Below are 9,273 nucleotides of genomic sequence, written 5' to 3'. Positions count from 1 at the left end.
CACTGTCCCAGGCACCTGGCCACACAGTCAAGCCCTTTGCATTCAGAGTGCTTCTTTGAATTCTCCTGCCCTAAATAAGCAGCTCCCACAGGGGAGTTACTGAGTTAGATGATGAGCCTTCTGACAGGCATACATACACCTATTGTGATATGTATATCTGCGCTGGAACATCCGAGCCCTACAAGTGTGTAGAAGATAAATAGTACACCATGATAATAGTTAAGAACACACCAAGTGCATCTATATGTGCAATTAATATGAAGAAATAAAGTCCATGCTCCCGGGCACCTGGGACAGCAGCACTTTGAGCCGGGGTGGGCCAGCCTCAGGCTGTCAGGGGGCATGGGAGGTCAGCCCTGGGCTCTGGATAGCAGTGGTAATAGGGCTGGCTGGGGCACAAGGGTGCTAAAGTGTGGGGCAGCCCCCACACTTTAGTACCCTCGTGCCAAAGCTAGTCCGTGTCACCATCTACATGTGTGTTTCAGTGCAGTTAGGTACTCTGCCATAAGACAGTAGTGTCCCCTTGTGTCCCTGACACTACTATCTTACAGCAGGTAATTAATTTAATGTGCCTTAATACTGGTGCACATGTAGATGGTAATGCTTTACTGCAGAGCTAATTAGTCTACTCTCCAGTAAAGTGCACATGTAGATGCACCAACAGGAAGCTAAAATCTTCAGCAAACTCTCTGCCCACTCAGGATTTTGGAAGATACTACCAATAATGTAACAATGGGTGGGAGAGTGGGGTACAAGCGCCAAATGCTGCCAAAGCAGGAGAAGGAGCCAGAATGGAGCCAGGAGGGGGCCCACCCCACACCCTGAACCTTCCATGTTGAAGCTCTGGCTCTAACTCTGACAACAGGGAGGGCAGAACAGCAGTGACCAATAACAGGGCTGGCAGCACCTGGGTGCTGGCAGCATATCATGTGGTGATACAGCCAGGAGAAACAAGGTGCTAAGCAGAACCCTCTTGCCTCCTTTTATGCCACAAAAGAGTGTTTAAATGACTGCTTGCCAAAAAGAAGGCAACATATCCACCCTCAGCAGCAAACCTCTGCCCATTGCTCCTGCACTGCCACCACTCAAGGTACAGAACTGGTCAGTTTTGCCTCTGAATACTGCTTTTGAGAGGTCTCTCAAGAGCCACTGCTAATTTTTGAGCTACATAGTCAGTGCTAATGAGAGCAAGACAGAAGCCATGCACAGTAGTATCAACCCTACCAACACCACAAGGCTAAAGCACTGCCTGATGCAATCAAGGCTCACTTGATATCTGGGTAGCCAGCATTCCTAGTAGTAACTGGTGGGCTGGTGAGAGGGCTACTCAGATATGGTCTGTACCTTGCATGGCTGAAAACAGACATTCAAAAAGCCTGAATCTGAATTGATTCAATCTTTGCCGGTAAGTCAAACCTGCCTTGGTTGAGCCAGTTTACAAGCATACAGACATTCCTTCTGGACTGAAGAAACGCAGTCGCATGCCTGCAATGGCTCAAGCTAGAAGCCAGGGGGTGCTAAAGCAGACCTTCCTTCCCTTGCACAATGCTGAGCTGAGGTGAGGCATGGTCAGGCCCTGGCAGGCCCTTCAATTAGGGAAGGATGTGAAGCTCCACCCTGCCCCAGGCTTTTCCCCACTTGCTGCTCAAGTGGGGAAGTGTTGCCAGGTCCCAGCCCCCAGCTTGCACTCTGAGGCAAAAGAGCATGTGTGCAGTGCATGCATCTGTTGATCATACTGAAAATCTCAATCTCCCTCTCCCTGCAAATCTGAATGGGCTGCAGACCAGCAGAGGGCTGATAACACTGTTTATCAGCCCATCAACAAAACATTATTAGTTCACGATCTTAAACAGCTTTTTCCAAGGAAGGAATGGAGGGACATTACCAGTTGACCTGTTGATTAGCTCCAAAAAGCCCCAAGTAGACACTGTTCTGTCTGCCTATCCTAGTGAAATGGGAGACGCACACACACAAACACCTCTCAGTATTAGCTAGCATACTACATGCCTAGGATCTGTTGGACTGGGGTCTGTCTGTGCTGTGGGAGATGGGAGGGAGGGTGGGGGGAATCCCTGCTTAAGCAGTGAGCAGCAAGGGGGGGGAGGCAGTGGGAAGCCAGGAAGACCCTGCTGTGGCTGCAGTCTCTGCTGAAGCTGTGACTAAGGAGGAGCAGAGGGGCAGGACCAGCCTTGTTGTCTGGAGCACAGAGCATAGCAGAGCAAAGCACAACTCAGCCCAGGGCTGCAAAGCATCTGGGATGCTAGGGGACTCTGGTTTAACTTTGGCCAGGGAGGGGTCTGGGACAGATGTTGCATAAACCAGTTTGACCCAAATCAGTTAAGTCTGATACTACATTCAACCAGGTTTATCTTAAACCAGTTTCAGCCATTCTGAAACTGGTTTATGTGTACTGAACTTATGTTGTGTTACAGGTTTAAACTAGTTTTTGATCACCTAAACTGGTTTATGTGTAATTTCTGTCCCTAGCCCATATGATTTGCTATGCTCCAACACAGAAGAGGCCTGAACAGAAAGAAGTATTCAGCAACATTAAGAATATATTTTGCTTAATTCACAGTTAGGCTATTTTCAGCCCAAGCAAACTAACCATCATCTCAGCTGATTCATCCATTTAAGGGCTAGGAACTGCCTGCATCACAAAAAAGCCAATAATGAGATGATTCTACACATTGCAAAAGCTAGCCGAAATGGAGAGAAAATACATATAGATATGAAAAGAACCTCTAGGTGATTACCCAGGCATATGAACACTTTTATGATTGTATCAGAGGCCTCACTGTACCCATCATAATCAACCACAAACCACTGGTACTCATCTTCAAATTGAAACTTCTTGACACCCTCTCACAATGTCTACAATGAACCAAGATTCATACAATGAGTTACTCCTTGTGGATACTACCATATAAACAGTAAGAACCTTATTGTGGGAGACACTGCCAAGAAGCCCTGTGACTGAAACAGGAGACTCAGAGCTGGCTGAAGAAATGGCCGAGCACATGCAACAGGTCATGACTTTATTACCAGTTACAGATCAGGAGTTGGCCGATACCTAGTCAACAAAACAAGCTGACTAACCCTGTCTTCAGCTCACCAAGTAGAGCCAGGAGTACTGGCCATTTGTGTACCAAGTGAATTCTGATTGTATATCAGATCAGAAACACCAACATGAGATTGTGCTGTAAAATGGATTGCTGATGAAGCAGTTTCATCTAATATTCTCTGTGAGCATGCAGGTAGAAATACTTCACAAGCTATATGTTGGATATCTAGAGCCAGTCTTGTGGTCAGGCCTTTCATCTTACCTGGAAGATATTATCCAGCACTGAACAATATCTGCAGTAGCAGAATAGCCAACATTAACCATTCATGCCACCAATCATTCCTTAGAAACACATGGGAGCTGACCTGTTCCACCTGAATGGTCACTGGTTTCTTACAGATTCATAGATGCTAGGGTCGGAAGGGACCACGACACATCAAGTCTGACCCCCTGCCTAGGCAGGAAAGCCAGATGACTATCCAGCCTTCTCTTGAAAACCTCCAAGGTAGGAGAGAGAACCACCTCCCTTGAAAGCCCATTCCAAATTTTTGCCACCCTTACCATGGAGAAGATTTTCCTGATATCTAATCTAAATCTGCTCTGTCAGTTTGTGACCACTGTTCCTTGTTACTCCAAGAGGTACCCTGGTGAACAGAGCATCTCCAATCCCTTGCTGTGTTGCCTTAATGAATTAGTAGGAGGCCACAAGATAAATCTCTCAGCCTTCTCTCGTGGAGGCTGAAGTAGTCCAGGTCCCTCAGTCTCTCCTCATAGGGCTTGGCCTGTAAGCCCCTAACCATACAAGTGGCCCTCCCCTGGACCCTCTTGAGTCTATCAACATCCTTCTTGAAGTGCGGTGCCCAGAACTGGATGCAGTACTCCAACTGCGGTCTGACCAATGCCGCATAGAGGGGGAGTATCACCTCCTTGAATCTATTTGTTATGCATCTGCTAAAGCATGATCAAGTGCAATTAGCACTTGATAAAGTGTGATTCTTCTCATATCTGACTAGTATTCATAGTGTTTCAAGCTATCTAAGCTTGAATATTTTTCTTCAAATGTTTTCATTAAATGCAGCAAGACTCAGCATCCAAGAAGAGATGTACAATGATCAGGAGTTTGATCAACCCAGGATTCACAAGGTACAGGAAAAACTATGGCATTAGTTATGTCACTTCAAGTCCTCACTTTCCACAGAGCAATGGGTCCATCAAGGCTGTGGTGAGGAAAGTGACAGCCCCGTTAAGGAAAATGTCACACAAGGCATACTGGTATTCCAATCCCAGTAAATGTTCTCTCTCTCAAGCCACAAATCCCCAGTACTTCTTGTCTTCAAGAAAGACCAAGTAATCAGTTGGCACAAAAGAAAAATTGTGACAGACAAAGGAGTAAAAGAATTTCGTAGACTCAAATAAGGTCAATCTGCCTCATCAAAATGAGCACTAATAGAGGAGTTGAAGAGATGCATCCCACTCTGACATTACACAGAGAAACAAGATATTTCTATACCCGTTATCACAAGCAATGGAAGAGACAATGCAGAACATAACAAAAGACTCCAGTGGTGAGTCAACACTGGCCTTCTTCTCTATCTCTGAGCCTCCATTCTTCCTGTGGCAGTTCAACCAACAACACCATTGTGCTTCTCCTACCATGACGAAATCATAAGCCGCCATTTGGTACACCCTGCCAAAAGGCTGGGTCTCTAAAGGTGCATTTCATTTTCCCCTTTCAAATAGCATAATATGGCTTTAAAAAGGGAGGCAAAGCAATTAAATCTACTGATGCATAAGCTAGCTAATGTTTTCTAGGACTTGGTTTTCTAGTTATCATGTGAGGGGGAGACTTTTTGAAGTGTGCCACATCAGCATCAGCATCTTGTGCTGACTGGAGATTAAACAAAATCATTACCCTTTCTCTCGTGTGGGAGTTGCTGTTATGCTGTTCAGTCTCAAGGAAAGCAGCTCCCTGTGGAGCAGACATCGCACCACCCTCCACATAGGCTTTAGTGTATGTGTTAGCAGAAACAAAGCATATGTTAAATTGCCAAAGGAAAAGGCCAGGGTGAAGGAGGAGGAGGAGAAAAACCATACTTGTCCATGAAAACAAGCTCACCTCCTAGCCCTACTGAAGTCTATGATAAAGACTCTACCGACTTCAGTATAACCTGGATTTCACTCTAGTTTCAAGGTTGGGAGGGGGTTAAATTCAGTTTTCTTCTTCCCATATTTTTTCCATTTATTATTTCATGTAAACTACACCAACAGTTCTTAAAACAGAGGCTGAAATGGAAGTCCACCCTTTCTCCTATGAGTGTGCTAACCATGTGCATGCAGAAGCAGGCTTGCTCTCCTGTTCTCACTGCCCATTCTGTTCTTCCAAGACATGGAAACAGCTCAAAAGGAGAGTTGGAGAGGTCCTCTCTTTCTGCCCCCCCAAGCATACACATGCCCCATAACACCCTATTCTGGCAACTGATTGCTTTCCAGGCATCTTCCTGGAACATGGGATACGTGGGTTTGGAAAATCCTCAGTCAGAAAAGACCACTGAACCTCAGTCTACTACATCATCCTACACAAGTCCTTTAGCCACCAGGCTACTGTGCAGTGCATAAGGTGCACACCACCAGCTTCTCTTTAAAAGGAAGCATCAGCCAATGCAGCTTTTTATGAAAAACAGATTATGCTGGTACTGCAATCATACTCAAACTCCTCAGGAAACTCCGAAGCAGGAATATCAGTTTATAGATCCCAACTGGACTTAGGCATGAATTATGTGCTAAGTTGCTCAGTTCTGTCAAGACAGGAACTTTTGAGTATGCACAGAAGCAGCACTGTAAAAAAATTGCTGTACCTGTAACATTCAGTGTAACATTTAGTTACCTGCAAGCTTAGGCAACAGCTGAGCAGGAATTTTGAGGATTATAACTTCAAACTTTAGGTGCTTAAATTCTTCTGAAATACATTTTTTTGATCTAGCCTAGAGTGATAGGACAACCTTAGACAGAGTCACAACTAAAAAACCAAGTCTCCAGTTCCCAGTCTAGTGCCCTATCCCTGTTAGTGCTTTCATTCCTTTGAGAACACTGAATTTCAGCTTTCCAGAATAGCTGCAGGTTACAATCTATTTTCTTATTCCTATTTCTTGAGATTAAAGTGTTTTAACATTGTTGACACGAAAAGCCCTAACTTTATCATCCCACCTCGAGCATTTTTTCCATGATAATTTGCTTTAAAAAGAGAACCAAAAGAACAGGCACCAGGGATTCATTACCCACAGTTCTCATTTTTATTCTTATTAGCAATAACTGACACATTTTGAGAGAGGTTCCTCCACTCAAACTGAGACGCTTCAGTTCCCTCCTTATCAGAGCAGATACCTTTTCTACTTGAATATTCATTTGAAAATATTTAAAAAAAAAAATCATTTATTTGAAATTCCCCACTTTCAACAACAAAAAAATTTGAAAGGTCATTTTTCAAAATTTGATATCAAAACCTGATTTAATTCTTTTATTGCAAAGTGAAAATTAAAAAAAAAAATGAAAATCAGGCAAAGCTCTCTCCATGCCTTACTGCCAGTCTCTGCTCATTACTCATTTTTCCTACTGGAAAAGTAGGTAAAAATACTTTATTTTTTCCTTCCAACTTGCTCACTTTTTTGCTTCACCTCTAATTCTTTTCAGCGGAAGCAGGCAGAGCAGGGGATCCACAAAACAAAACAAACCTTTAAAGTCAGTTTTCCTGTACAAAGGTAACATTTAGTTCTTTTGACTTTTTTCTACCAAAAATGCTTTTCTTGTTTAACCAGCAATTACATCCTCACATGAGATGGGCCAGAGCCCTTAAATACAGATTTGAACCTAAATTTCCCCAAAGTTATTTTGGGTCAGGTCTGTCTCTGCTTTTACTTAGAGCTCAATTTCCCTTCTTCCACTAAACTGCAATTTAAGAACAACCCTCTGGTTACTGCCTTCAGCTTTCTCAAAGTGATTCACTTTCCTCCTTACCAGTATGTGACACTGCATGATCTCTGCAACTGACCTACATGGATCAGGGAGCAAGATGAAATAGAACTGTAGCAGGAAGCAGGGATGGCTAATTAGGAAATTCAATTATAAGCCACTAGTGCTAGGATCACATGTCATTTCAGATAAAGAACTCAGTGACAGGATTCTGGCTGATAATAAGTCAGATGTAGAATAGGCCTTGATAAAGGGTAAGATTTTAGGTAGCTGGATAGGTCAAAGATTGTTATTGATTAGATTCAGCCTTGGGGAATTTATTAGGTGTATTGTGCCCAATATTACTATAAATGTTTATAACAAGATTTTAAGATTTTTAAAAGGGCACAGAGCAAGGAGTATTAAGTTTCTACCATTTTTCAAGGGTAGAATGAGGTGCAGGGAAGCTATCTCCACTGCCTTTTTTCCAGAACTGCTAGCTGCTCGGGCAGATTTATTTTATACAGCCTAGTCATTCAGTATTTGTGGCAGGGTAAATTTACACCTTACAGACTAACTAAATCTGAGATACTCACCCTTTCATAAATTAGCAGTTTATTTCATTAGATGCTGAGAAGGAATGCATCAGATGCTATTTAATAACTTGTGTCCTGCCTTCTGCCTGACTTGAGACTAACAGCTAACTATGGGAGCATCTATGCATACAATTAAATCTGAAGCAATAAACTCTGGAGCTTACTGGTCCCAGGTGCACCATTTGAATGTGTGCCTGGGACTGTAGCACACTGAGCCAGGTCAGAGCAGCCCCAGCTGACAGGGAGCCCTGGGGGTCAGCCTATTAACCTAGGGCTGCTCCCCCCATAGCTCAATGTGCTGCAGAGCAGATGGCTGGGACATGAGAGTGCGCCAGTGTGGGCTAGCTAGCAGACAGACCCTGCACTGAAGCACCCTCATACCCCAGCCAGCTGGGCCAGTGTCTGCAAGTGCACTGCTGCAGAGTAAAAAACAGCAGGGTAGTACAGTACTTGCATTTACTTCAGAATAATTGGTTTACTCCAGCCTGATGGGGCACATACGTAGACACACAATGTTTACTGCAGACCTAATTAGTCTACTCAGCAGTAAACAACTCATAAACGCACCCTACATCTCTCTACTTAGTCTGTGTGCAGGGAAGATCTAATGAATTCCAATTATTAGAACAACATTTTCACCAACAGAACTTGTTCTCAAATAATTTCAGACTCTCAGTTTTTGCACCCTGTTTTTTGGTTTACAGGTGCTAGGAAGAAATCACTCCATACAGTTCACTTTGAAATTCAGATTCAAGCCCATAAGACTCAAATTTCCCACAGGAAGTTTCTATCTACATGTTCAAGCTCTTCCCTCCTCCTTCCCAACTTGACCTGTCATCAACAAAAGAACCCAGAGGGGAACAACAAAGGAGATTTTTTAAAATCCTCAGTCCATATTCACACTATCAGAGCTCAAAAGGACATTTGCCTTTACAAGTCAGACTTACAACATGGGCTATTTTGAGTTCTTTCTCACCTTGCCTCAAGCGTTTTGCAAAATTCCAATGACTTAAGAATTACAGAAAAAACTGGGTTTGAAAGGACCACATCTAGCTTAACCCTCTACTCAAGGCAGGAACATCCCTGTCTAAGCCATCCCAGACAACTGTTTTACTAACCAGTTCTTAAGAACTTCCAATAAGATAACCCACAGAGACTGTGGAATCTATCTGTTCCAACAATTAACCACTTTCATAGCGGGAAATTTCACCCCAATATCCAAACTAAATTCCTTTATCTGCAATATAAAACAGTTTTCTCTTGTCTCATTTACCTACAGACACAAACAATACTTGATCACCCTCCTTTTTACAGTATTCCTTTTTTGTAGGGATGCAGTACTTTATGGTTGTCCTTATTGGATGTCACTGTTGTAGCCCAGGTACACCCTTGTGTGTCCCATCTGCAAAAGGAAGAGATGAGGGGTTACGTAGTAGTGCTGTGAGAGGGATCTGGTCATAGAATCATAGAAGTAGGGTCGGAAGGGACCTTGTAGATCTTCAAGCCTGACCCCCCGCCTGGGCGGGAGAAAAAGACTGGACTCAAATGAGTCCAGCCAGGTAGACATCAAGCCTCTTCTTAAAGATCCCCAGGGTAGGAGCCAGCACCACTTCCCTAGGAAGTTGGTTCCAGCTCCTAGCCGCCCTAACTGTGAAGTAGTTCTTGCGG

At 43.7% G+C, this 9,273-nt stretch overlaps 1 long non-coding RNA gene across 1 annotated transcript in view; it reads right to left on the bottom strand.

Annotated features, from left to right (window-relative positions):
- Window positions 1–427: 427 nt before the first annotated feature.
- Window positions 428–9,273, bottom strand: part of LOC109320146 — a 16,800-nt gene continuing 7,954 nt past the window's right edge. The window contains exons 2-3 of the long non-coding RNA XR_002103729.1: window positions 8,020–8,021; window positions 428–439 (exon numbers count right to left, since the gene is read on the bottom strand). This is a non-coding gene — a long non-coding RNA (uncharacterized LOC109320146). The remainder of the gene's footprint in view (window positions 440–8,019; window positions 8,022–9,273) is intronic.

Source organism: Crocodylus porosus, unplaced genomic scaffold, assembly GCF_001723895.1.
Source record: "Crocodylus porosus isolate Cpor-Errol unplaced genomic scaffold, CroPor_comp1, whole genome shotgun sequence".
Classification (NCBI taxonomy): Eukaryota; Metazoa; Chordata; order Crocodylia; family Crocodylidae; genus Crocodylus; species Crocodylus porosus.
This window is presented reverse-complemented; position numbering and strand designations above follow the sequence as displayed.